General features: G+C 36.8%; 1 long non-coding RNA gene across 1 annotated transcript in view; it reads right to left on the bottom strand.

Moving 5' to 3' along the window:
• The window catches only part of LOC115628844, a 51,007-nt gene extending 26,028 nt beyond the window's left edge, over positions 1 to 24,979 (bottom strand). Inside the window, exons 1-2 of the long non-coding RNA XR_003995848.1 lie at positions 24,673 to 24,979; positions 6,029 to 6,166 (exon numbers count right to left, since the gene is read on the bottom strand). This is a non-coding gene — a long non-coding RNA (uncharacterized LOC115628844). The remainder of the gene's footprint in view (positions 1 to 6,028; positions 6,167 to 24,672) is intronic.
• Positions 24,980 to 27,934: the final 2,955 nt, after the last annotated feature.

Here is a 27,934-nt window from a genome sequence, read left to right as displayed (position 1 = left end):
GTTGATTGAAGCAATTTGCAGCAACCACTGGGTTTCACTCAATGTTGCAACATTTGGTGACCCCGACGTTTTGCGAGTGTTGTTCCTTTTGTTGTTGTTGTTGTTGTTTATTTTTCTAATTAATTATATCTGCTTATACTACTATAATAAACCCTGGTTAATTTATACATACTGGTTCTCACTCTAATAGTCCCTAAAAGGCACTCTACAATTTATTTAAAGTACTATAATCTAAATTTCATTTTGAAGGTCCAAACATTTTCAAAATTACCAAAAATGAAGTTACTCCAAGGTTGAATAATTATCATTAACAGATAAATCTTATTAAAACGGAAAATATTTTACAAAGTGCAAGAAATGTTAAAGCAGATTGGTTAATTATTAGTTAGTTATTAATATACAATTTAAGAACCATCTGGCCCCATTGGCATATAATCTAATTAAAAGCCATTTTTGTGCTAAGCGTTTTTTTGTTTGTGGTGGTCCTCTTTCTTGTTTTGCGATTCTATCTTTTGAGAGATAATACAAACAATTCAAGGCAATAGGAAATTTCTTTCCAGTACTGATTGCATCGAATGAAACCTCGATAGAAGCTAAAAAATATTTAAAAAGAAGCATATTATTTTAACTCACTTTTCTTGTTCTTATTAATATTATAATTTCTGTTGTATCCCAAATCGTAATAGTATGTTTTGAAAGTGCAAACTTTTATTGAAACATTGAGATTGAGAAAAGTGAGTTAAAGTAACTTCTATCGAGGTTTTCAGCGCGTTCAAAGAGAATAGGTAGCGAATTTGTAATCGTGTTAGACCGAGTTTGTATTAAAATAAGTTGTGATAGCGAGGGCTAACTTATAAAGTTGTTGAAAAAAGGGGAAATTATCATTAACACGTAATGAAAATTGGCCAAGAAGCGAGTGTTCTTCCATGAAAGCAAGCAATCTGATCTGAAAACTCTGCAAACTCTGTTCAGCTTGCAATGAATATTTTTCGTAATACTCTGGAAAAAATCTCCGGATATGCAAGTATTCCGGATGAAAACAATACCATTCAATTGGCATTCCAAAGCTCAATTCGAGTCTGCAGCTATTTTTGTTTAATTCACAAACTGATCTCAGTGGAACGCATTGAGAGAAAGAAGCTAACGTAAAAGCAGAAAGTTTGCCATTACTTGGCTTTCACTCGTATGAATCGGCTTAATGGATTTTCTTCCTGTGTACTTGTAGGCTTACAAGCTCATACAAGTGCAAGTACAAGCGTGTCTGTGTGTGTGTGTGTCTGTGTGTGTGTGGAAATGTGTGCTGGCAATCCCAAAGCCAATTTACCATTGGGTGTGAGTGCGTTCGCGGTCGTTGTGAGTTGTCAGTAGTACATAGTTGTTGTTGTTGTTACGCATAGTATGTAAATCAATAAATAAATTGCCGCATGCAAAATTCATGAGACAATTCTGAATAAAACAGCCAACGGTGGCTGTTTCAGTAACAACACCAACAACACCAACAACAACAGCAGCAGCAGCAATCGCTACTGTTGCTGCAACAACAGCAACGGCGACAGCTCCAATAGTCAGAGCTATCGATAGCCAAGCCAACAACAACACCACAATAACAACAACAACAACAAAACACCAGTTACCGCAACAGCAGCAGCAAATTATTGAAATTTTGAACGCAATTGAACTTTGAGCATAAATTTAGTTAAATATTGAACGAAAAAAAATCATACACACACACACAGACACAGACACATTCTCACCTACAATGAACATGGCGGCAGCAACAGCAACAACAACAACAGCAACAACAACAGCAGCAACAACAAATTATATTTGAACATCCGCAACAAACAAAATAAAAAATAAGTCGAGTTGAAATGCATTGGAATTGAATTAAATGTGACAGCTTAATTGAAAAATAATTTCGATTGGCCCAGTTGTGAACTTTGAACTCAATACTTATGCAAGAATATGAAGCGTCAATAACAAACACACTTAGTCATGCCATACGGCAATAATTCAAACAAATTATGAGCGCATTCGTATTGCCCATAAATTAAAATGCATTGGCCCGCTTGTTAAATGTTCAACTTGAAGATAAACACAATGCGATTACTGCAGCCAGATTCATAAATCCAAACAATAATGCATCGCTAATTGAGAACGATGAATGGCTATAAACAAATTTAAATTCCACAACAAACACACAACATGTTTTCCCAATACTCTGGTTTATGCCAGCCAGCGAGTCAGCAGAGCAAGCAAATTTGAAAACAAGAATTGAAAGCGTTTGTTTTAAAAATAAAAAAACTTAAAGTCTGGCAGCACAGAAGAAACCACGCTTAACGCTTTCGTGTGCACTCGATATCGTGATTTTACGTTTCTACGGCCATTCCTTGATTAAACGATTTCCATGCTTGGAATAGTTCGAGTGCTGGAAACGCTTATATCAATGGTGTAGGCTATTCAGACCTGAGTTTAAACTCGAAATGAAATTAGGCATGTAGGGAATGGCGAATGGAACAAATTTTCATAAAAAACGAGGCTCATAGTATTAGGGAGAAAATCAACAGAGATGTTTTAATTCAAATATGTTTATAAATCAAAATAACCTGTCATTGTATTTTACTTAATGTTATTAATCGTAATCTTGACTTTAAATGAACTTGTATAATTTACTTAAAAATAAACGTGTTAAGTAATGTTTTAAAAACAAATCAATTCGCCGCTTTGCCGTTACTTATTTTAAGAATATTAAGTCGGCTATACGCATACTTCTTAAATTATTATATACATATCATAATGAAGATTAAATGTGTAACAATCTAAAATATATGTAATTAAAATTCACATTTTAGATGCCTTTATCTAAAAAATCCAAATACAAATATACCCTCTTCGGTAGACCACACCGCCCAACAAAACATGAAAAATATTCGATATTTTAACAAAGATCGATGGATCGACGATGCATCGCACGCAAAAAATATCGGACAGCATCGATGCATTGTGTTTAAAACAGCGTCGATGCTCGATACATCGATATGTTTTTCACAATATGAAGTCGACCGAATATTTAATATTATGGCGCACTATTTCGCCGTAAAATTTAACTAAGTTGGATTTGTTGAAATTTGTATATTAATCATATGGCTAAGTTATTATTTTAACGCATCGTGCATTATTTAATCAAAATTGAAATTTTATTGAACCCCCTTTGGAAAAAGCTGCCTAAACCCTTGATACCTATATATCTGTTATTTAAATGCGAACAAAATGTATAAATTTGACAAATTAAGTGAACTATAATTTATGTCTTTTAAAAAAAGGACTACATATTAATGCAACTATCTAGGAAGAAGGGCTAGCAAGAAAAACCATTGTCTTGGTAGGCCAAAGCAGATAAACTTGCTCTGAGATACTACCAATTTTCAGATAGTTATAAATTAAGTGAAATCTCTCACTTATAAGTAGTTCTTAAATACTGCATTTGGATTGGGCTTTTAAATAAGACCAGTTTCTTTAAACGAAAAGCTAATGCATTACCTGACCATTGCCGGAACATTCTGGTTAATAAAACACTTTATAAAGTCGCAAATATAGTCACATGTGTGTGTGTGTGTGTGTGTATAAAAATTCTTGGTTAAAATAGCAGACAATGCCGTGTCATAATCTTCTCTAGCCAGCCAAGAAACAGTCGCAACGATCCATTGTCTCTTGTCTTGTCACATGAATTGTGAACCAAAAGTAATAGCAACAATTCGAGTATATGGCTAAATTATCAGCGCTGTCGCGACAACGTTTCGTTGTCATGGATCACCACAACTTCCGGGTGCGTTGCCAAGCGACGCGCAAAGCCGGCGCTACAGCCACCACCGACACCACCGACACCACCCAAGATACCCGAGGCACCCAAACGAACCACCTCTTTGCATTCATATGCGTGTAGCTCTGACTAGTGGCGAAGGGGGAGTGTGGGAAGGGGGAAGGGGGAATGGGGGAGGGGGCAGCTGTATAAAATGGAAGTGAATTCAGATCAGAATTTCAGCTGATAGCCATGTGAGTGGCGTGTTTGGCATTAACTACCAGGCAGGGCAAAAGCAAAAGCACACAGCCCTGGTGGTTGTGTGGTTGTTTAACCCGTTAACGGCAATTTCGTCAACTCAGCGAGCTGCATTTAAATTCATTGTGTGTTTTATTTTGTATGCGTTTCTGTTTCTGTTTCGTTTCGTTTTTTGTTGTCTTGTTGTCTTTTAAATTAAAATTATGTCAACGCAATTGAAATGTTATTGAACCAATTCAACGCCATGTGACTGCAAAGGTAAAAACAAAACAACGCAACAACAACAACAACAAAAACCCATATTAAGTAAGCCGATGTGTGGGGGGGTGGGGGAGGTGCCAAAGGGGTAGTGTATCCGACGAGTTCATTAATTTTGATTTTGTAACTTTTTATCCAATCCGCTGCAGCAACAACAACTGCTGCAGCAACAATGAATGTCAACTTTTCGGCCATAATTTATGGCATTTGTGATAAAGAAGCAGCCGCGCCGTGAAAAACATTGGTAAAATGCATTTTCAGCAGCAGCAACAACAACAACAACAAAAACAACAGCAGCAAAAGCAAAAGCAACAACATCAATGTAAACGTAAACAGTTGTGTTTAATCAACTAAAACAGCAGCGCGAAAAAATCAAAATGAAATAAAATAAAAAGCCAAATGCATTCCCCACATTTCGCTTTCCCCCCAAACAACAACAACAACAACAGCAACAACAACGCTGCAATTTTTATGCAATTTATGGCCCACAAAATTATCAGCGCACTTCACATTGACGCCTGTCCGATTGTCGGACTGTCCAGCTATCCGTATTTAACAATAAAAAATTTAAATAAAATAAATGTGAAATGCAAAAACAAACATCACACGTCCAGAAAAAAGTCCACTATAATTATGATTACAAAGCTATATCGCACTGGTTTCGTAACTGGGTAGGAAACTTTTAAGTTAGTTGGCAAATCATATAGATGGTTGGCTGTCTGTGCTAGTGACGAATATCAAGAAACCTATTCGAATATGTAGAAACAAACGCTAAGATATCATTCTGTAATAATATATGCTCGATAATTCCTATTAACCCAAACACTTCTAAGTGCTTTCAATATTTTCAAAGGGCTACAGAAACAATAAACATTTGAGGCTAGTTATATAACATCGTTAGAGACCAAACAGCATTATAAACTATTTTTTTTTTTTTGTAAGAAGTGCGTCTGTGTTCTGCTCTAAACGATTTGCAATAGAAAATATATAATTCTGGATATTACAAGAGAACAAGATTATTATTTTTTCATTTTCTCACCACATTCAGTAAAAAATAGAAGTAGTTCCAATGGAAAAATCCCCAAAATAGGTATGTTTTTCATAGTTGCAAATAAATAATAATTAACCGGTTTCTTTTATTTAGTTATTTAGCCCCTACGGGAAAGTCTAAGCCTCTGAAGTAAGTAACAGGCAGGAGAAGGTGTGGCAAGCCTCTAGTTACGGGCACATAGTATATAATTAGCATGACATCAAGACCGAGAACTTTTGAACAATAAAAGCTAGAGACCCATAGCTGAATACCATATGCCTTATTGATGCGCAGAGCAAGTTTATTTCTAGCCTCATTATTTGTTATAGCTACCATATACCATCAATTCTAGTACCAACTACTTTATTGTTTATGAAGATGGTTGCCGCAATTTCGGTTTCCACATCGAAATCGATCAGCTGAATTATATAGCTATTTTAGTTTTTGGCAATTCCAATCAATTATTGTCTATATAGTCTCACAAATGTCTGTAATTTTGAAGAACTGGTGCCGCTTGAGAGGAAAGTTCGTCCAATGAATATATTAATCTACTATTTTGCAAAAAGAAAAATTTTCAAAATATACATACATAAGTAAAACGAGTTTAAGAGAAAATGAAAAAAGGAATGGTACCTAGTTTCCTTAAATCTTAAATTAACTTCTCACATAACTTGTAGACTCACCTCAAGGCAATTGGCGTCGTAAATACAATACCGCTCGAATGCAGCAGATATGTTTCCCTCCGACAATATATGTAGACAAGTAGTATTCTCCTCCTCTGGCTCTCCCGAACATGTGCGTGTTTTTAGGCAACGGGATTACTGGAACAAAAAGCAAAACAGATTACCAAAAAAAATCCAAATCCATTTGTTGTTCCAATTAAATTAGAAACTCTTTGTTGAAACGCAAATGTTTTCATTATTTTTTTAAACTGATAAAAGACTTAGTTGGAGGAACTGTCCCAGAGAGGAAATAGGCGGCCAGTCTCTGCCGGCGTTTCCGAATACTCTGCGCGTTAATCACGCGACATTGAGTATATTTCCATTTCATTTACAAAATTTCGTTTATCACGCGTTGACAGCAATTAGACGATTGTAAGGTCCATGTGTATGTACGATTATATGCTATATACTTGTATATGTATGTATTTCTATACTTGTATGTATTTGCGTAATAATTAAGAAGTATTCAACATTTAAACATTAATGCGTAAAAATAAATACTTTGGAAATCTTGCAAAGTTGTTTCGAAACTGCTGTCTGAGAACTTTCCATGTGCTCTGTATATATTGATTTGATCTCACAACTAAAATATATCAAATAATATAGGACAATAGGTTATTTATAATATGAAATGTAAATAAGACTAAGTGGTATTTTTTACAAGCTATAAGTTTAATTTAAGCGTAAATCAATCAATCGCTTTTTATGTGATTTGTAACCAATATCGACATTATTGAAAAATGAATAGACGAACAAGACTAAAAATGGGCGACCGAGTTACGTTACCATTCCAGAATAATACCTATTGTTTTATATTGGAATACCTAATTCCCATTGCGCTTTTGAACTTGAATTCGAGCTGACCCTTCTAAGCAACAACCTATTGTGTTTGGGTTGTCAGTTGGGCAGAGATAATAAATGAATTGTTAACACAACACATGCGTCAGATGAAAGTTTTTTTTTTTTTTATTTAAAAAAAAGTCTTTATCCAACACTAACAAGTGGCCATCCTATGAATAATTTAATACTGACAGTGATGCTTTAGTTTTAGCAGCCAGTGGTTGGTTTGTATATTCCGTATATTTTGCTTTCGCCGGTTTGCCAACTCCGATCAGACGGAAGTGTTTCAATGTAACAAATCCAGTTATTTGTTGAATTTGACAGTTTAATTCTACGCATCGTTGAACGTTTGCCTCAATTCGCATGCCGACACAAACAAACCGCCCCACGCACTCCAATCCCCCCTCCAGAGAGCTGGCATTAGGGCAGCCACCCATTAACCCTCTTTGAAAGCAACCAAAACAATCCGATGTTGATGCTGCTGTCGATATACTATATATACAGACAGATATACACATATAGATGGCATTGTCGGTATCGGTGTTGGTCTCAGTGTTGGTGTCGGTGTCGGTGTCGGTGTCGATGCGAACGAAGCTCACGCAATGCTTTTTGTCAATTCCAATATAGAAGCCCATCCATCTATATATCCGTATATATCAATTGTCTGAATGTATGGTCGATGCGGGAATGTAGTTATGTACTGAGAGTATGTGTGAGAGTGCCGGAATCTTTGTGGGGCTAGCTTAAAAATACCTTTTCTTTCTGTTGATTTGAAAATCAAGCAAGTTTGACACTTAACTTGACATTCAATTTCCAAGCTGGCAGCAATTTTCGTTAGTTTTTTTGCCTGATTGCATCGAGAAGGCCCAAAAATGTGCAGTAGTAGTAGAGTAGACAACAGGGCGTGCAAAAAAAAAAAAAAATTACGTTTTCGTTTATTTTGTTTATCATTTTTTCAAACTCAATCAACATTCTGAATTCAGAAAACGAAAAACATTTCAAATAACAAGCATGACTCGACTTGACTTTATCATCTCAAGTACGAAGAAAAAACAATGCTTCAATGCACACGATAGATAAAACGACACTGACACCGACACACACACACACACATACTCGTGCATACCTGCATAAATATAAATATTGTATAAGATATAATTAAATTGTTCAAATGGCAAAAGCAACAAAGCAGCAAGAACAATCTTTTGGCTGGCCTGTAAAAAGCACTCTTTATGCCAGCTTCGTAATCGCATCAAACTCATAAATTTGCAATCATCTTGAACTGCTAGTGTTTAATTTAATTACGTTTTATAAAGCTGTAGTTCTTGAAACAGGCTTCAGAAACTCTAACCCACAAGTAAATTAATAATCGCTGCACTTCTCCATCTGGCTATGGTTTTATATTCAGTTTCTTGCAAGATAAACTAACAAGTGGATATGAAAAAAACATTTAAAGTTTTGCTTAAATTTGCAATCATCTTGAACTGCTAGTGTTTAATTTAATTTCGTTTTAAACTTGCAGAAACTTAAGCTAATATTTCTCCCCATAAAAAAATACTATCTAGTTGTTAGATATTATTTTAATTTGATTAGATTTCTCCTGCTTAGGCTTATTTATACCTTTTATATTGTTTCCCTATATCAACAGTCATTGTTTGTTGTCATAAAGATATAATAAATAAATTAATAAATATCGCATTGTTAGGGCAGGTTATGATCTTTAATGCTAAAGATTTATTTATTTTATAATGCACAAAATTAAAATGAATAATAGTCTTTAAAGAGCCACAAGTTGGTTGTACTCCTCCCTTTAACCTAAGTTTAAGAATTGACCCATACATACAAGAAAATAAATCCCATATCAAACTAGATGTTATGCACTATCAAATGGACCCAATATTTTCATTTAACTCCTATATTAATGAAGGAACTTACAGACCTTCAAAGGCGAGAATATATGTACATATATCTGTATATCGGATATATAGTATTAGTATTAGAATTAGATGTATAGTATTAGTTGAGTGTTCATCCGTTTGTGTTTGGAATTAATGTTGAATGAATTAAATTCTCACTCTATAAACTAATTTGGTTAGATGTCCAGTCCCACTTAACTGTTGATATCGTTCAAAGGGAGAAGTCTAAAAATACTGTTGTCCATTTCTCCTGTGGCTCTAAAGACTTGATCGTTCCTATAGAAAAACAGAAACAGAAACAGAAACAGCGACGCTCACAAAACAATAAAAGCTTAATTTTAATTTACATTAACGAGCTGCACGAAATTTCTATGACGCCTTCAAGCAGACACTAGATTTTCAAGTTGCTACTAAATAGTTGTTGTTGTTATTATTGTTGTTGGATTGATGTTAGCATTTGCGACCCATTGCAGTCGACAGTGAAAACTTGTCGGCGGACGAGCCGCAACACAAACAACAACAACAACAGCCGAAAGCGCAATTAAAAAAACCGCAACGCAAACCAAGAAAGATAATAAAAAGAAGAAAAAAATTAAGCGAAACAAGTAGGGAAACAAAAAAAAAACACAAATTAAAGAATTCAAAATGCCGCCAAGTGCCAAAACACGTTTAAATGTCAAAATGTAACTGTCCGGACAGCAGTGGCCAACAACAACAACAGCAACAACAACAACAACAACAGCAACAACAACAACAAATGCACTGTCGCTGAAGTCCGTCGCCACAAAAGCAACAAAAAATCATCAAATTCGCGTCTTAGCCGGCGCCAACGTCAGCTCAGACAAACAGAGAGACACAGACACAGACAGAGGCAGCGACAGAGGCAGCGACAGAGGCAGAGCGGGCGCAACTCTGCTCCCCTCCCCTTGCCCCTCTCCCACCCTTCTCTCCCAGACGACAACTTCCCCATCTGATATTGTTGCAATCAAAGCTGCCGTTCGTCCGCTTTGTTATTAATTATTGCGCTTCGTTTTTCTTTTTTTCTGCCTTTTGTCTTTTGTGTAAACTTTTTATGGCCGTTTATAATTTGCGCTTAATGCAAAAACAAAATTTAAAAATTAAAAAACGCACACTTTTATTTGTTTTCTTCGGCAATAAAACGGCGACGCGACAATACGAGTTACAGCCAAGTACAAACACACACTCGCACATACTATAATATACTATATACTTGTACATAGTACTTGTATGTGCATACTATAACAATCATTATAAGACCGTTAAAATTTATGAACAATGACTACATGGCTGGCAAGGGCTTGTGGGAGTGCGGGGAAGTCGGCGGGAATTGGGGAATTGATGATGCGCTTTTCATAGAATACGGAGGAGAACTTGATTACAAAAATGCAACAGCTAGTAATTGAACACAGATAGGTAGTATAGATTGGTATAAAAATAGAAAGATCACCAGATAGATGGGTGTTATTCAAAACAAGCTGGCAGGCTCATTACAGCCTCAATTCTCTAGAATACAAGTAGAACAGAAGGTAACAATCTGCAACAATTACTGTTCATTACTTCATAATTATATAATAGTTACTTTTATTTTTCAAGCCAATTGTCAGATACATTATTTAATGCTGCCAGAAGGTTGAGCACACGTATTAAGTCCATGCTGATGACCTTTCTTTTATATTTTTATAGAGAAAACTAATAATAGATTTCAAAATAAAGTTTCGAAAAAAAAAACGCACTTCCTTTTAAAAGCATTTATCGAACAAATGCTAAAATATTTGGAATTCAACACACTTAAGCGCCCTTTCTTACATACTCGTATTAAAAAAGATTAAACAATCCCTAATTAAACAAATCTACTGATATAGTATAACTAGTTGGCCTTTGGCTTCTAAACATTTTAGACATTGTTTGACAGCTCTCGTATTCGGTTGAAGATTCAATTCTAAACATATGTAACTCCAATTCTTAATATGCTTGTAGTTGAAATTAATACATAATTATTATTTGAAACTGATAGATAGAAACATATTTTCCGCATTTTAGTTAATTGCTTAGCTTTTGGAGCTGCTTTTAATCATCGTTCCGACACTGCCAAATGGTTAATGGCACTATCGATTGCAAAATTTGAGAGAAACCTGACTCCAAGCGACTCATTTCAAATACTTAATCAATCATAAATCATATACAAAATACATTGCGCCGACCAATATGCGATTAGAGTTCATAATACGAGTTATTAGCACTAAAAAAAACAGATACAGAGAGAGAGAGAGAGAGATGAAGATCGATGTATTCATTCATTTGGCTTCCAACAGTGCAACAGCAATGATAATACTGGAACTGCCCGATTTAGGATAAGACACACCTTCTAAAATGTCAAATCATATTTTCTAAATCGAAATTTCCAGAGGCACATATGCATTTATGCAACTGAGAGGCGACTGGGCAGCAGATAGAGCGTGCACGTTATCATATGTGAGGCCGTCTATAGATGCACTTGCGATTATACAGTATGCTATGGAAAAAGAACACCCGACTTGTAGATACTCTAAGCCACAAGTAAATAAATAATCGCTGCACCGCTCCTTCTGGATATGCTTTGATGTTCAGATGCTTGCATATCTGCAACGCAACAACAAAATATACTAACCAATGCATATGAGATAAATGTTTAGTGCTTCAGTTTATAGCGAACACTGTATTTTATGGAACCGAATGTCAAGTCGAACAATATTTTAGTTAAGAAAAACTAGCATCTACAAAAGGTGCTATTATGCTGATGACAAAACGATGATTGATGGTCTGCTTTTCGATGTCGATCAGAGCCATTCAATAAATAAATATATACATTCAAGGGCATACGCAGCTTTTTTCAATATATTAAAATTTGATGAAACAATGCACGATGCGTTTATATAATAATCTATGCATATGATCGATAAAAACAATTCCAGCTCAGTTTAATTTTACAAGTAAGGAGGAATTTGTGGTCGACTTTATATTGCGAATTTTTTTTTAGGGGGAGGCAACGGCCCCCTGCGTACCCCCTTGTGGATTATTATATAAACGACGCCGTCCGTTTTTAAATGTGTAACTATTTCGGCTCTGCTTTTTAGCTCAGCTAATCCTTTTAATAGTAACAGATAGCTATACACGAAGATTTTCCACAGTGCTATATTTATTTTGATTTTGAAGCCCGCCTCCCTCTTGTTCCCCTCTTCCGTGTATTCAACTCCATGGACAGTTCAAAAATGCTTGCAAAACATATAAGCTCTTGGCTAGAGGGTATTAGGCAGACTCTACTTGACAGACCCTACTCGTACATTGTGCAGCCACCGCATATACTCTATAGGTTTGCATCGTCTCGTATATAGACCTGCAGTTGTTCTTGCTTCTGTTGCTTAGCCTTGCCTCTCCCATGTCGTCCATGTCGTCGGGGCACTGGAGGTCACAACGTGTTTACACCGATTGGCAGTTCAAAGTATTTGCGGCTCTTAATTGCAATCGTTACAAAAGTGTTTTTGCGCCTTGATTTGAAAAACCTTTTATATTCTCCCATCTGCCCTGCTTCTGCTTCTGCTCTCCCTCTCCCTCCCTCTCTCTGTCTGTCTACCTCTCTCGCTCTCGCACCATTCCTTGAGCTGGGTGCCAAGTCAAGTCAATAAACTTTCTATATATTTGCTTATCACATTGTCGCGATTGCTGCTGCAGGCAGCACCTAAGAGAGCAACAGCAACATGTTGCTGCTGGCAATGTCGACAATGGCAACAATCTTGGAGTTGCTCATTGGTTTTGAAAATGTGGAGCATTGGATGTCAAAGCGCGCGATGCTCGTGTTGCTGGTGTTTTAGTTGCTGCTGGCCGCTGGCCGCTGGCCGCTAGACGACGGCATTGATTTATCTGCCATCTCACGTTCCAAGCCCACCAAAGGGCCAATGACAGGCAGCAACATGAAGAGCCTTCGGACAACTGTCGTTGTCGTTGTTGTTGTTGCTGTTGTCGTGACCAAGAGCAGTGACCACCCATGAGTCTGAGCCTGAGTCTGCTTTGTTTTGTCAGCGTCATCGCTGGCGCATCAGCAGCAACAGCAACAACAGCAGCAACAGCAGCAGTAGCCGCGACCCAACATCTAATGCCATTCAGTTTTCAATTCAATTGCTTGAACCACAAAATCATTGACAGCATAAAGTTAACAACAACAACAACAACAACTAGCAACACTGCGACACGACTGCTGTTGCCATTGTTGTTGCTGCTGTTGTTGTTATTAGTTGGTGCTTAGTCTGCTTACATCAGCAACATGTCATCGACAGTCGCAGGGCCGGACTGCCAGTCTGCCGGTCTGCCTCCACTGCTCTACTCCTTCACTCCATTCCTCCTGCCAGCCCTCCTCTAGCTCGCTCTGGGCAACCGTTATTAGAGTTGTTGTTGCTGTTGCTGTCATGCTTAACAATCAGCAAAGGGGCGCTAGTTCATGGGAACCGCAGCGAGCAGCAACACCAGAAGAAAGAGAAGATGCCACACAGAAGCATTGTTGTCAACGCTGGTCGCCTCAGCTGCATGAAGCAACATTACAACACCAGCAACTACAATAAGAACAGCTGTTGCTGTTGCTGTTGATGTTGATGTTGCAGCTGTGCCGTCGCTGGCATTGGCGTGGGTGGCTTTGGAGCCCAAGAAGTGACGACGACACCACCGAGCATTATACTTATATTTGCGAATTCGCTGGCAGTGCAACAATTTCAAATACAAGTACATCGGTCACACATTCCATTCTTCAAACACACATGCAAAGTGTATCTGAAAGATTGGCAACACGAGCCAAGCACAGGCATCCAAATGAAATTAAAATTAGTTCTTCAGAAATATTAGCAATCGTTCTCGTTAACTCTAACACTTGATCGCACACATTGTCGAAGATGCTTTGTAAAATAGTAAACAGCTTCGAATTCCAACAATACACGCAAATCCAGCTTCTTTTTCTTTATAATGTAATGTAATATATGTTATTATTTAGTTAATTAATATTATATTAAAAAAGTAGTTTTCTTCACTACCTCTATCAGACTTCAACACTGTTTGGTTGTAATGCCATCTCATTAAAATAATTCCATGCTTATGAATCTGACGGGCTTAGCAACGAACACAATAATAACTTCAAGAAAGAGATAAACAACATTTTGAAACTAAATATATTAATTAATCATAGCGATATCAAGTTGGAATAAAAGTTAACTTAATAACTTAAAATAATAAATTACTTGTCAATTGTTTTCTCAGCTTGAACAAATATTCCCTTTATATTCATCCCTTCTACTCATATTCAATCGGAAGCCCAGAAACTAATTTAGAAAACATTGAGTTCGTCTGAGTATTTGGCTCGATTGGCAAAAACAGGCCTATGGCCAGCTCTTGGTGTTTTGTGGTTAAAAATATCATCGTTAAGCTCGAATTGAAAAATTGGAGTGTGGCCCAAAGGTAAGCCCAAAAGATCCAACTTCTTGATAGTATTATTGCTTGTGATTATGGACAAAAATTCGCCAGTTGGTAAAGTTGGTTAGAAGCATATCAACCCACTCCCTCTATTCAGTTGATTTCTCTGTTTACCCGCCGATGTCCTTCCAACCCGTTAGTCCTGCACTCACATAAAACACATGGCAAATAGGTTGTAAAATGGTTTATGTGCGTTATTATGTGCTTTATTGTAATAGTTTTAATTTTATAACGGAGCAGGGAGCACGTTCCGCAAGCCTCGCTCTTGGCCAAAACATTCTTCCGTTAAGGGCCATTGCAAATTTATTTGCCGCCCAACAAGATCCATTTTATGTTAACGTTTATATTATGCTCTTGTTTTGGTTTGTTTTGTTTTTTAGTTTCTGTTTTTTCTTGCTGCTCTTTCACATTCTGTTCTGTTTTGGCGACCAACTAAAGAGAAAAAGGATACGCTTAATGAGCTCATTTGATTATATTGTTTGTTGTTGGTTGGCTTATATTGTTGTCGTTGTTGTTGTTGTTGTTGTTGTTGTTAGTGCACATCTGCCTGAATCGTTGGCTGGTTGGTTGGTTGCCACTACTGGCGGCAATGGAGCAGCGCAATAAAATTAAAAACCGAAACACACTGCATAATAAACAAGCAGTCAACGGCAACAATAACAATGCTTATAATTTTGCACCAGCGAAATGAACAACAATAACAACAACAACAACAACAACAGCAACAAAAGATGCAACGGGAATTGTCAACGAAAACATCGCTGGCCACCACAAACAGCTGTAGCAGCCGTTCACTCCAGCACCCTGGGCACCCACTCCACCGCCATAATTCCCCAAACCACCACATCATCATGGCTGTCCAGACAACGGCGGCACAAACAGCACCACCTCCAGCACCACCACTAACAGCCACAAGAACAACAGTAAAAATATTAACAACAAAACATGCGTTTTAATTTTGAGCAAGCCTCCCTCCCTTCGCTCCGGATAGATACACCTCCCAATTTCCCCCCGCTCCCATACAGTGTTACCGTTGCAGAACAGATGCTTTCACACATGCTCGGCCTCCACCCCCTCAACCCCCTCAGACACAAACAACCAAACCACCCAACCACCCACCTATAGGTTCGTTCATGACAGCCGACAAATTCATCGCAAATGGGGGAACTTGATTTTTAGAACTTAGATCCCATACAGGAGTTAGAGAGGAAAACTTCAACTTTTCCCCATCGAAAGCTTTATATTCGCTCTTTCCTTAACTTGGCTAATCTCTAATACTACTTAGTCTATAATACTGGTAGTATTCGCCCACAGCTTGCCAGACTGGCGAATGCTACAATTACAAGTATATCTTTCCCTCCGATCGGGTCTTTTATTTTTCTTCAAAAATAAATGAGTTAAGAATAAATTCCTTTTAAGTTAACATTTGATTTTTAATTTCTTTTGCTACTACTTCTCTGACTTCACTTGGCTTTGAGTCGATAGTTCTTAGATTTTACTATATTGTAGTTTTTTTCGATTATAAATATTTCAGATTTTTGAGCTTATTGAGTAGATTCTACTGAGATGTGTGCGCTTTTTTCATCGATAAAGAATATTTTTTCATAAATAAAGAATGTTCCTTGTCGATCTAATAATCACACGGACAGATTATCTAAATTCTAATTTGAAACTGAATTCAAGGTATATAAACAACTTAGATATTGGAAAACACTTTGCGTTGAATATAAGCCTAATAGAACAAAAGTTGATAGTTAAATTATCAGCAAAAAAATTGACTATATTATAAAGTAAAATGAATATAGTTTATAATATATTATAAAATCGTGATTGTAGTACGCTTGTAAAACTACTTATTCCTTTTTAATCTTGCAAACAGAACAAACAATATTTACAGATTAACAACCATAATACTTATTATCAGTTAGGCTTTATTTTTTAAGGCGTTTATAGGAACCATGTGTATTCCATTATTAAAATACACGTAACTTTTCCATTGTATGCTGCTAGTGATGTAAAAAGCATCGATGTATTGATTGTCAGACGATGTTTTAACGAAAATCAACAAAGTTGATTTTTTTGAACATCCCTAGAACAATTGAAACTCTACTAGGAACATTGAAAGTTTACAAAAAACAACTGACACAAAACTAAAAAATCTTTCATTGGTTTATTTTATTAGTTTATTGAAAAATCAATAAATCTTTTGAGGTTTATAAACAGAAATAGCTTTTGTTGGTGCCAAATAAATATTCCTCTACAATTCTATTATTATTAATTGGAATACTTACATACTATACTATATAAGAAAAGAAATCAAATTAGGTGCAAAACAAACATTATTTTATTTATTGTAATAACAAATTTTATTCTAAAGAACCAATTTTGTAGAAATTTAATTTTTTAGATACATCGCAACATCTATTGTAACCTCGGATATTTTTTATTCCGATGTTTAAAATCAATATTCACTCGCATCACTTAAGTGTGCATAGTTTCGTAATATGTGATACAAAAGGCATTATAACTGGTGTATAGCCGTCAAATAGGAAAACCTTCGATCTATTAACATGAGTGTGCAAGATTTCTTTAATTCCGTATTTCATTTGAATTCAGTTTGGCATTTCATTCTCATTCCCTATAATTCAGGGTGAATGGATAAATATGTACTTGTATATCAGTATATCTGTGTTTCTAAAGAAGTATTTGTTACTCTTCCTAATGATGTTTTGAAATCATAAATAAATTCTTTTTAGATAGAAATTCGTATAAATTCTTGTTCACATTGGAAATTGTAGTTTTTTAAGGCAAATATTGAATTTTGAGTTTTAAAAGGTTCTTGTTCAATACTCTCTCACACACACGTTATTCCTTTCTTGCATTATCGGATAAAATCCAGGGAAATATTTCGTATAAGTGCACGCAAAGCTGCAAATTCCCTTTAATGTCGCCTGGATTCCAAACAAGCAAACAGAGAAACAAACACACACACACACTACTCTCCCGCCGATTTGGAGGGAAGCCACGCCCACATGGGTGGCTGGGTGGCTGGGAGGCGGGCTGGCTGGCTGGCTGGCTGCCTGGCTAGATGGCTGAAGGCTGCTGTTGGCTTCGCTTGCACTTTACATGAAAATTAAGTGCTTGTCACATTTGCGGTTGACAACGTTTAATTTTCAGTTTATTTTTATGCTTTCAAAAATAACATTACAACTTTTTATTTTTAAGCTCGGCCGTTGCTCATTATTTGGCTGTCTGGCTGCCTGGCTGCCTGGCGGTTTGGCGGGAGAGTCCGACAGAGAGTCCGTAGTTCAGGGGGGGGGCGGGGGCCCACATATGCAAATGCGGCCCATTAAATGGCTGCCAACCGCAGGAGCATCCAACAATTTTTGACTCCAAATAGTTACAGCGCTTGCACAAAAATAAAACAGAAAAGTAAAAGCAGGACAAACATGATAAAGAAGTAGAAGAAGCAGTAGAAGAAGAAGCCGTCAGAATGATGACAACAACAACAACAACAACAACAAAAGTGTAAAAATGTGTAATAAAAAACAATTGTAAGCGGAAGTAGCAACAGAAACGCGGCGGCCACGGCGACGCATTCAGCTGTGACGTCGACGTTAACGCCGACGCCGACGTCGACGGCGAAGTAACAGCAACGGCTTATATCAGAAGTCGACTGAGCTCTGCAAGTTGCTGCAACCCGTGGAACGGAAGAAGGAGGCACGCATCATAAAGAAAGGCCAACGACGACGAAGACGACGACTGTGCGACTAAGAGACTGCTGGACAGACGCCCGTCATGGAATGTAATATAAATTATAAACAGAGGCGAACAAGAACAATACAAAATCGCATTGTAATACAGTTGAAACCCGTTAAGTTGGCCACACCTCACCCAAGAGGCCTAAACACAAAATTAGGGAATTTTAAAACATATATTTGCATTTAAAACATCCCAAGTGATCAGTTTCACAAGTTTTTCTTAAAATATCAAACAATACAGGGAAAGGAAGGCGTTTTCGATTGTGGTTTTTCAAAATTACCTCTAAAAAGAAACTTGGCCTAATTTATGACTTATATTTATTTCAACTTATTTTATAAATTACATTTTTGTATCCATTGGAAAGTAAGTGTATGGATTATTAATAATAAATGTTAAATGCGTACTTTTAGCTTTACTGGAAATTTCTATTCTCATTTGAATTTGCAGACTCCAATAAACCTCTCTCAAATAAAATGGTACGAAGATCGAAGATAGACCGAAGATAAAGAAAATAAAGAGCAAGTCTAAAGTTGCACTATCTTTCAACAAAAAAAAAAAATGAATTTTCACATAAAAGAAATAAAATCAATTTATATAAGTTTTCAAAGATTTGAAGTACATTTACTAAATTTTTTTTATATTCAATGTATCTGAGAGAGATCATTGCTTATAAAGACTACAATTAAATTATCACCCCAAGCTTATTTGTTGCAGAAAACCAAATACTTAATATAAATGCTAAAACATTCTAAATAAAAATAAAATAAAAAGAAGTGCACTTTCATTTTTACTTTTCTATTGAATAAAACAAAAATAATTGCAGTCAAAGATTTAGCCAAACACAGGTTTGAAATCCGCCTAAAATCCAGCAACTTAATAAGTCTAATGTGTATGTTTAATTTTGAGAATATGACATTAGATTTAAAATCAACAATCTGTGAAAAATAGATTTCCATTGTTGCAAAAGAATCTCTTTATAATATTTAAAAATCTCCAAAGAGAATTAAGTAAATTTGAAAAAATAATAAAATATTTCAAGCAACATTTCTTCGAGATGGAAAAAAGAATAATGAGGAACATAATGCAAGCAGGTTCCACTGTACTTGTTGCAACAGCAACAGGAACGGCGCAATAGCAACAAGAACAACAGCAACAACAACAACAACAAAACAGAGACATCAAATGAAGCAACCAAGCGGGCAGTGCACCTGTAGAAGAAGAAGAAGCAGAAGAGACGATTCCGCGATGGGCTGCGATTAGAAGTCGCCGTTCGACGCTGTCGTTGCCCCAACAACTGTTTAGTGCTTCCGCTTGGAACTGCCACCAACAACAACAACAACAACAGCCACAACACTAACTACAAAAGCGTAACATGCGCTGCCACAATCAAATCGCTGCCCAACAGGTGCGCGCGTAGGCATTCCCTCTCTCACTCGCTCTCGCACTCACTCCCGCCATCTCCCTCCATCTCGCTCCATCTGTGTGTGTCTCCGACTCTCTTCCTGTCCATCACCTGCCCACACACCGTTCGTCGACACTTTGACGCATCGTTGAACTTAGGCGGGCGCTGCGTGCTGCGTGCTGCGAGTGACTCAGCAGCGTCCAAAGCCAGCCCCTAGGCCAGGCCAGGCCAGGCCAGACCAGGCCAGGCACGGCTTCGGCTTCAGCTTCAACTCAGAGCCCCTCGTTGGGTTTCGTGCTTAGCCAATTTTATGTGCTCCCTATATAGTATGTATGTATCTATATACATACATATATACATATGTATATACTTTATGTAAATATATAGCATGCAGCACTTATGTGCGGGCGGGCAACACAGCTCATGAAATGGTACGCTGCACACATACTAAGCAGACGGAGGAGGGGCAGGGCGGAGCAGCGCTCCATCGGCGATATACAAGTACATAGCCTCGTTCTAATTTTTAAAGTTTTAGCACTCGAAAACTTGAAATTACCAGAAAGTGCTCGGGAAATCTCAACGGATGGAGGAAAAATCAAGAACGTAAATAAATTGAACCCAGTTTAAATATTGACCCCTGTACAGAAGTTTCTTCAAGAGTAATGGTCTAAAAATTAAAGATAAAAATATATATTACTGATGTTATTATATCATATATCGAGCCTCACTAAGTTTAAAAATTGCAACTATTTGTTGAAAGTAAAACTAAAACGGGCTTACACAAATGTTAGTTAATACTTGTAATACTTAGAACAATATCTTTTCATCCAAAATATAAATATTTGCACATTTGCAAGTGTGTAGTGTAGCTTAAGTCTATTATTAACTATTTTAGGAAAAAATGGCAATTTAATTTAATTAATTTAATTTGAATGGACAAAGAAATGGAAAGAAATTTAAACATATATATTCTTGAGAAAATATACTCTATAATATAATAGACTACCTACTATTTACTTTGCATATGATAAGTCTTCTTGAATCGGAGTGATATATTCTTCAAATCATATTTCTAAGCTTAATTACTTGTGAGTAGTAAATATTGCCGAAATCTTGATCCCAGTTTACTCTCCAGCATTGGTAAAAGGGACCCAATTACATATACAAGTATTTTGGAAATACTCCCCTCCTTCTTTTAGGTAGTCAATGATTGGTAGGCATTGGCTCAGGGAAACCCCAGGGGAGGGGAGCGTCATCGCGTTTATCACAGCTAGGCTTAGGCGTAGAGAGCTTTTGCTCTCTTGAGGCTAATTTGACTCTTCGCTGAGCAGAAATTAAGAGTTCACAGAATGGCAATTGAAAGTCGTTGCCTGCGCGTGTAAATGCCTCTTCCTCTTCTGCTCGTATACACGTACGCATGTAGGTGTAAGGCGATTGGGTAAATCGCATCTACATACATGTACATATGTATGTATGTATGTGTGTATGTGACGCATGTATGTGTTGTTCACCCATTAACTTGGCCTGTCGGGGCTCTCGCCTCCCACTCCATGAGCAATGAGCCGATTGTGCTCCCGCATGTTCGTGCAATTGAAAGCCTCAATGGCCACGACCACGACCACGACCACGAAAATAATTTCGTGTTTCGGCGTTGATTTAATTTCACGTTCTCTGCTCTTCATCTGCCTAACCCTCTATCCGTCTATTTGTCTGCCATCAGTCCGTCCGTCCGTCCGTCCGCTTCTCTGCGTGTGTTTCTTGTGTCGCTCCCTAATTCGATTTGCGTGTCGCTCGTAACACTTTCTAATGCCGATAATGACTTCAAATGCCGCTTCACACTCTCTGCGCCATTTGAACTTCAAATTTAAACTCGGATGTCACCAATTTTGGGCAACGCATCCAAAAGCGCTCCCCGAGCCGCCCACGCATGTGGCCGCTGCTTTAGTGGGGGGAAGGGGGAAGGGGTACCTGCGATTGGTGTTCTCGTTTTTATGGGGGCCCTCTCGTAATGCCCATCCATTTCATTTTCGGTGCTGTTCTGATTTATTGTCAATGGCAACGGAAGCGATCCGCCTGCTTGTCTCGGCTGGACTGATAATGGCAATGACATCACAGCAACATTTTTATTTGCACTACTGAACAACAAAACAACAAGAGCAAAAAAAACACAAAAAAACACAAAAAAAAACAACAAAAACCAATTTTTAAATGTATGTAAATGAAAACGGAAAAAACTCTGCGTTGTTTTGCCATTTGCTGGATCGGTAGAAAAGCTCAGAGCCCGCTGATAAGCAGAGACACAAAGAGAACAACAACAAGCGCCGAAGGTCCGCAGGTTCAATAGACCGTAAAAATGCTTCCACGTTGTGGTTGCCTAGGCAGGAGTGGATGTGAGAATCACAAAATATGCCAACGGGTTCTGCCCTGCCATTGCAAATGCATATAAAGTCTTATTATGGAATCACATTGTCTATCCATTAAAATCTTGGGTCGCCGGGATTTATTATACATTAGGCGATATTTAAACCATATATGTACATATAGTGGGAGAGTAAGATTTTGGATTTTAGGCAATCGTTGTCGGTAAACTTTCAAATCTAACATACATCTCACTATAGAGGCTGGAAATTTTAAATATTTTTTATTGCCATTATTTCTATATTGCCGTTAATTATAGCGTGTTGCGCACAGGGATCCCTGGTTCTAATAATGCTTCCACGTTGTGGTTGCCTAGGCAGGAGTGGATTTGAGAATCACAAAATATGCCAACGGATTTGCAGGGCTAAATCCGTTGTATATGTAATGTCTTATTATGGAATCACATTATCTATCCATTAAATCTTGTATGGAACGAAATTATAGAGCAGGGATACATAATGTTTAACCCACAAGTCCATTAACAATATATGTATGTATATTGCTAAAAAATACTAATATTATTTAGAAAGTCCTAATATGAGTAATTTTAATAATGACCGTATTATTTGGATCAGTTGAGACAAACACTAATATTATTTTTAGCGACCAAATTAATGAAGTTTTGGAAAAAAATGTTGTTCAATTGTTATATAACCAGCTTTTGTTGCTATTTCTTTATGATGTACTTGTTAATATAATACAATTAATAAAGGAAATTATTTTCAGTTCATTGAAATATAAATTCATAAATTTGTTGTTTCTAACTACATTTTTGAAACAGCACTACTATTATTTTGAGGGAGAGGGAGTGAGATTTTGAATTTTATGCAATCCTAAACATACGTCTTACAATATTTATTTCTATAATGTCGTTAATTGTAGCGTCTTGCGCACTGGGATCCCTGGTTCTAATTATGAGCATATTTTCTATTCAAATGTTTTTCTTTAGCACAGATAGCACAGTTTCCAAAACGGACCCATTTAGTCAGAACAGTCGTGTGTATGTTCTCTGAGATATTTCGCCGTACAAGTATGTGGTGTTTTCTTTTTACAATGCTTGGACTGTGTACGCTTGTCTAGGCCTTTCTAATAGTTGGCTTAGCTTCTCTAATTGCCTCAACGAGGTAGGAAGTTAAGAAAGTCGGCATTGTCCTTCCTGTATATCGATGGCTACAGCAAAGCCAATTGATCCTGCGCCACCGATGTTAATCCCTGACTGACGGCGCCTAGGCCTCTGGCCTGTCCATTGCTTGCAATTAGACACAAGCCAGGCCCAAGCAATTAACGGACTCGGCATATGGAACGTGACCTTTGGGAAACCCTCGGGATTAACGCGCACACTCACACACACACACACACACACTCATCGACTCATACACGTGCACATGTGTGCGCTGACATTTGACTGCATGGCCAAGAGAATTAGCAGCAGCAATAACAACAACAACAACAACAACAAGATGTCAATGAGAGTTGCGAACAGGCGCGGTTTTTATTTGTTTGCATCTGTTCGTTTTAATTCAATTCTCAAATAGCCCATAAAAATGCAAAAAGCCTCATGGGCCACTCTGGGGTACCCTTTCTGCCAACAGCTGTATTAAAAATATATAGTTAGTACAGTGAAACCTCTGATAGTTCATCCATATATTTAATTCGAATTTTATTAATCAGAAAAAGTCGGTTTTCTATAAATGGAAATGCCTACTTCTGTATAATTAGAGCAATAATGACGCTAGCATCAGAAAGAAAAAAATAATTTTTTTTTAATTTCAATACATTACAGGAAGGTATAATGTATCCAAGAAGATAAGTTCAGATTCAAGCTTTAACTAATCGGTTCAAATGGAATTAGGATCGAATATGGTCTGGTCCCAGGTAGCGAAATATTATCAGATGTACATTCAATTAGATTTACTTTTCACAAAATGTAATCATGTGGGCAGGTACGATCGCTTGAATAAGTGTCTGCCCTTTGGAGCTGATCGTTCCAATCTCGGCTCTAAGCTACAGATACGGGCCTATCAAAAACAAAAATTGCCAACAGGTGGCTCTTCAGAAATGTTGTCAAAATAAACAATTCGATTCAATGAGATTTTTCTATACAAAAAAATAAATGTACATACATACATATGTATATAAAAATATATGTGTGTTTGTTACATGCGTTATAGCTCAATGTATATAGCCGTTTAACCCTTTGGGTGCAGTGTATTAATAAATGCAAATACATAAATAAAAGAAACAACTTACTTTTTCTATTTTATATCCCAGACGTGAAAGATGATAATAAACAAAAAATGGCAAAAACAACTTTGCGCATACGTTGTTGCTGTTGTTGTTGTTGTTGTTTTTAGTGTTGTTGGTGTTGGCTTTTTTCACTTTTAATGAGAAATTTCTTCTTTCGGCACTGTTGTTGTTACTCTATTGGTGTTGCCTTTGTGGGTTAAATACGCAAATGATTGTAAATAGTAGACGAACATAAAATTAAAAAGCCAAATTCGAGATTCCAAATTCGAAATTTGTTCGTTTGCTGGAGAAGCGAGCTTCGATTCGCTGTCGTTGCTATAACTGTAACACTAAAGTTGCTGATGTTGCTGTTGCTGTTGTTATTGTTCTGCTGTTGCTCTTTTGTTAATAAGCTCGAATTGTAAATACATCTATTAGTTGTTGTTGTTGTTGCTGCTGTCGCTTATCTCTTTTATTGATTTGTTCACTTTTTAGTTTTGATGTTTTATATAAACTTTGCGAGCGCTTACATTTCACATGACTCCTTTGCGTTGTAGATAGAGTTGTTGTCGTTGTTGTTGTCAGTTATGACAACTGATTGCTGTTGTTGTTGTTGCTGCTGCTTCTTGCTTCACATTGCACGCTCACACACACGCACACATACGAACGCACACGAACATATCGTCCGTTCACTTTGACAAAGAAATTCGCAAACAACAACAAAACGAAATTCGTCGCCACATTTACACGAAAAAAAAGTACATATATGTATGTATGTAGTATGTACATACATATGTATATTAAACGAGTATGTAGTGTTAAAAACGCACGCACAGTGGTACAAAACTGCAAGAAGAATCGAAATGGAAAACTCAAATTAATAACTATTAGCACATGGGACAGCTATAACAAGCACAACACCAACAATAACACACTTTCGGGCTCAAACAAGAATGGGAAGAAACGACAATAACAATAACAAAAACAAAATCAAATTCGAAATGAGCGCACAAAGGCGACATTATATGAATAAACTATATTTTATAAATACATATGTACATACATATGTGTATTAAGTATGATTATAATTTATCATTTTGTTATTGTTTTTATGTATATTTCACAATGATGTGCATACATACATACATACATACATGTATGTATGTTCTTTATTTGAATATTTTACATACATATGTATGTATGTTTTCTTTCTCGCTTTGCGTTTTGTTTCCTTTTACAGATAATATGCATGTTTTTCTTGTTGTTGTTGTTGTTGTTGTCGTTTTTGTTACAGTTTCTATGTTGCTATTGATGTTGTTATTGTTATTGTTGTTGTTGCTGCTGCTGCTGTTGCTGCACAGCCGAATTTGTTAATGTCGGGCACAGCTAATACCCGCTTCATACACGCATTGCTTTTTCATTCAAAAGCTGTTTATTTATTTATTAATTTTGTTTTATTTTAGTTTATTTTATTATGGTTTCGTTTCGTTTTCCTCGCAACTATTTTCAAAGTAATTTTATGCACATAGAAAATAGTATGAGAAAGAAATCACACACGAGTGGAAAAAAATTGCAAATTTATAGAAAAAAAAAATGTATTTAGAAGCGCACGTTTCTGTCGATTGCACAAATATGTTTGTTTGTTGTTATTATTGTTGTTGCTGCTGCTACTGCTGCTGCAGCAAAAGAAACGGAAAATCTGAGAATAATCATATGAAGAAGAAGCAGCAGCAGCAACAGCAACAGCAAAATGTTACAACACACACGGCGCCACTCTTATTCAAGTTGTTATTATTATTGTTGTTGTTGTTCTTGCACTGAGCTCAGCTCTAAGATGGGGACCGTGGACCCAAGATAGTTCGAGTCGGCAATCGACAATCGAGGCGCACGCGCGCCAACCGTTCGAAACGCACCGTTACCGTTCACGTTCACAGTTGTTCATGGAATGAGCCGCAGCCTCGAGTCGTGTGTGAGGGCGTTTGTGGGCTGGTGCACCAGTACGAGCACCAGCACGAACACATGACCCACAGCGATACGTTAAGAGAGCGCGCTCGCTCACGATCTTGCCAACGTACATACATATGTATGTATGTATATATGTACATATATGTACATACATGAATGCATGTGTGTATATGCTTGTATGTTTTTGCAAGAGAGTGACAAAGAGAAGCAGCTGTTGCGCCGTTCGGCTGCCGCGCTCTGTGTGGGGGCCTTCTTTTTCTGTGGAGCTCTGGCCACAACTATTGTGGCTCTTGTCAACGCTGCAGTAGCTGCAGAAATCAATCAGCCAAGAGCCATTAAAGCGCACAGGCCATTAAGATCATGCGCTCAAACATACATATGTATGTATACTTAGTATGTACATACATATGTACATGTGCATACAAATTTTTAGGTGCGCGGTCTGGTTCAATGCTGGAAACTTTGTTTTATTTTTTTTTTTTTTAGTTACGTATTTGTTACGTACTCGCATGTTCGTACAGTGACCTAATTCGAGGTTGTATTCCATTTCCAAGCGAGCAGCTTGGATCAACAAATAGATTTGTTCAAATGAAATCGTTTTTCAGTATCAGTATCAGGTAAAAGGTATAGTCCACATTTTTAACCGACTTCCCAATTCAAGGGTTTTCTCGTACAGATAACTTTTTTTTGGAAATAACTCTTGCTTTCGATTTCTATAAAAAATATATGCACGAATCGAAATTGCCAGCTGTTCCGGTTTTCAAAAAACGATCAATTTATTGGTTTTTCAAAATTAGCTCGCAATTTCCTACTCTATATACTATATATTGTATTCTACATGCTTGTATGTACTTATATATAGTTAATTAGTAAATTAATAGATTGATAAAGAACGAAACTATCAATTCTGAATACATATTTTTCTCGACGCAAACAACTATTATTCCTTTTGTTTTTTATTATATAAAAAATATATTTGAATTTTCATCATCTTCATAAAAACAACCTCTTATCATATCGGAATAGAAACGATTCAAAATGAAAACCATTATTCGGAAGTTCGAAGAACAACAAATTTAAAACAATTTAGGATTGCAATTCTTTTACTTTTCAAAAATAATCGAAAACGGAAAAGTAATAATGTATAATATATTTTGTCAACAGTTTGTTTCCATGTGAAAATACATATTTTCTTTATAGTTTGAAGAACTTGATCACAATTTCTCAGTTTCTGAAAGACTTCTAAGGAAAGGCATGTCATAAGTTAGTCCTTTCTACTACCCAGATATTTCACTATCATGCAACAACCCATATCGTAGTTGGAGCTAATACTTATATCAAGCTAAAAAGTCTTCATCTACAATTTAGTATTGGGAGAGTACATCCCTAACAAATATATTCGACTTCAGGGCCTAAAAAGGGCCCTCCGATTGACTCCGCAATCCATTAAATCAGTTGCCAGCTCGCACTCCCGACCTAAGCCAAGAAATTGAATTTAAAATGGAAACACAAATTGTTTTGCAGTTTCCTCTTTGGTGACAAATTGAAAATAGAAATTTTGTAAATGTCGCTGGAAATTTCCCAAAGAATTTTAAATTTCAAAATACAAGAGGACGGTAACATGAAACGTGAAATTCAAGGCAAGAGGCAGTGGACGGACGGGACGGACGGACACGACTGACTTGAGCACGACACGAACTGGCGTACATATCTTTGTGAATACCTATATATATATATATATATATATACACTTACTATTTATATATGCATATACATATGTACATATATACATACTTGTATGTATATCAGTAAGAATGTATGAATGTG

This window comes from Scaptodrosophila lebanonensis, unplaced genomic scaffold (genome assembly GCF_003285725.1).
Source record: "Scaptodrosophila lebanonensis strain 11010-0011.00,11010-0021.00 unplaced genomic scaffold, SlebRS2 tig00000129-arrow-arrow-pilon, whole genome shotgun sequence".
Lineage (NCBI taxonomy): Eukaryota > Metazoa > Arthropoda > Insecta > Diptera > Drosophilidae > Scaptodrosophila > Scaptodrosophila lebanonensis.
Note: the sequence above shows the minus strand (reverse complement) of the source record. Positions and strands in the feature narration are given on the sequence as shown.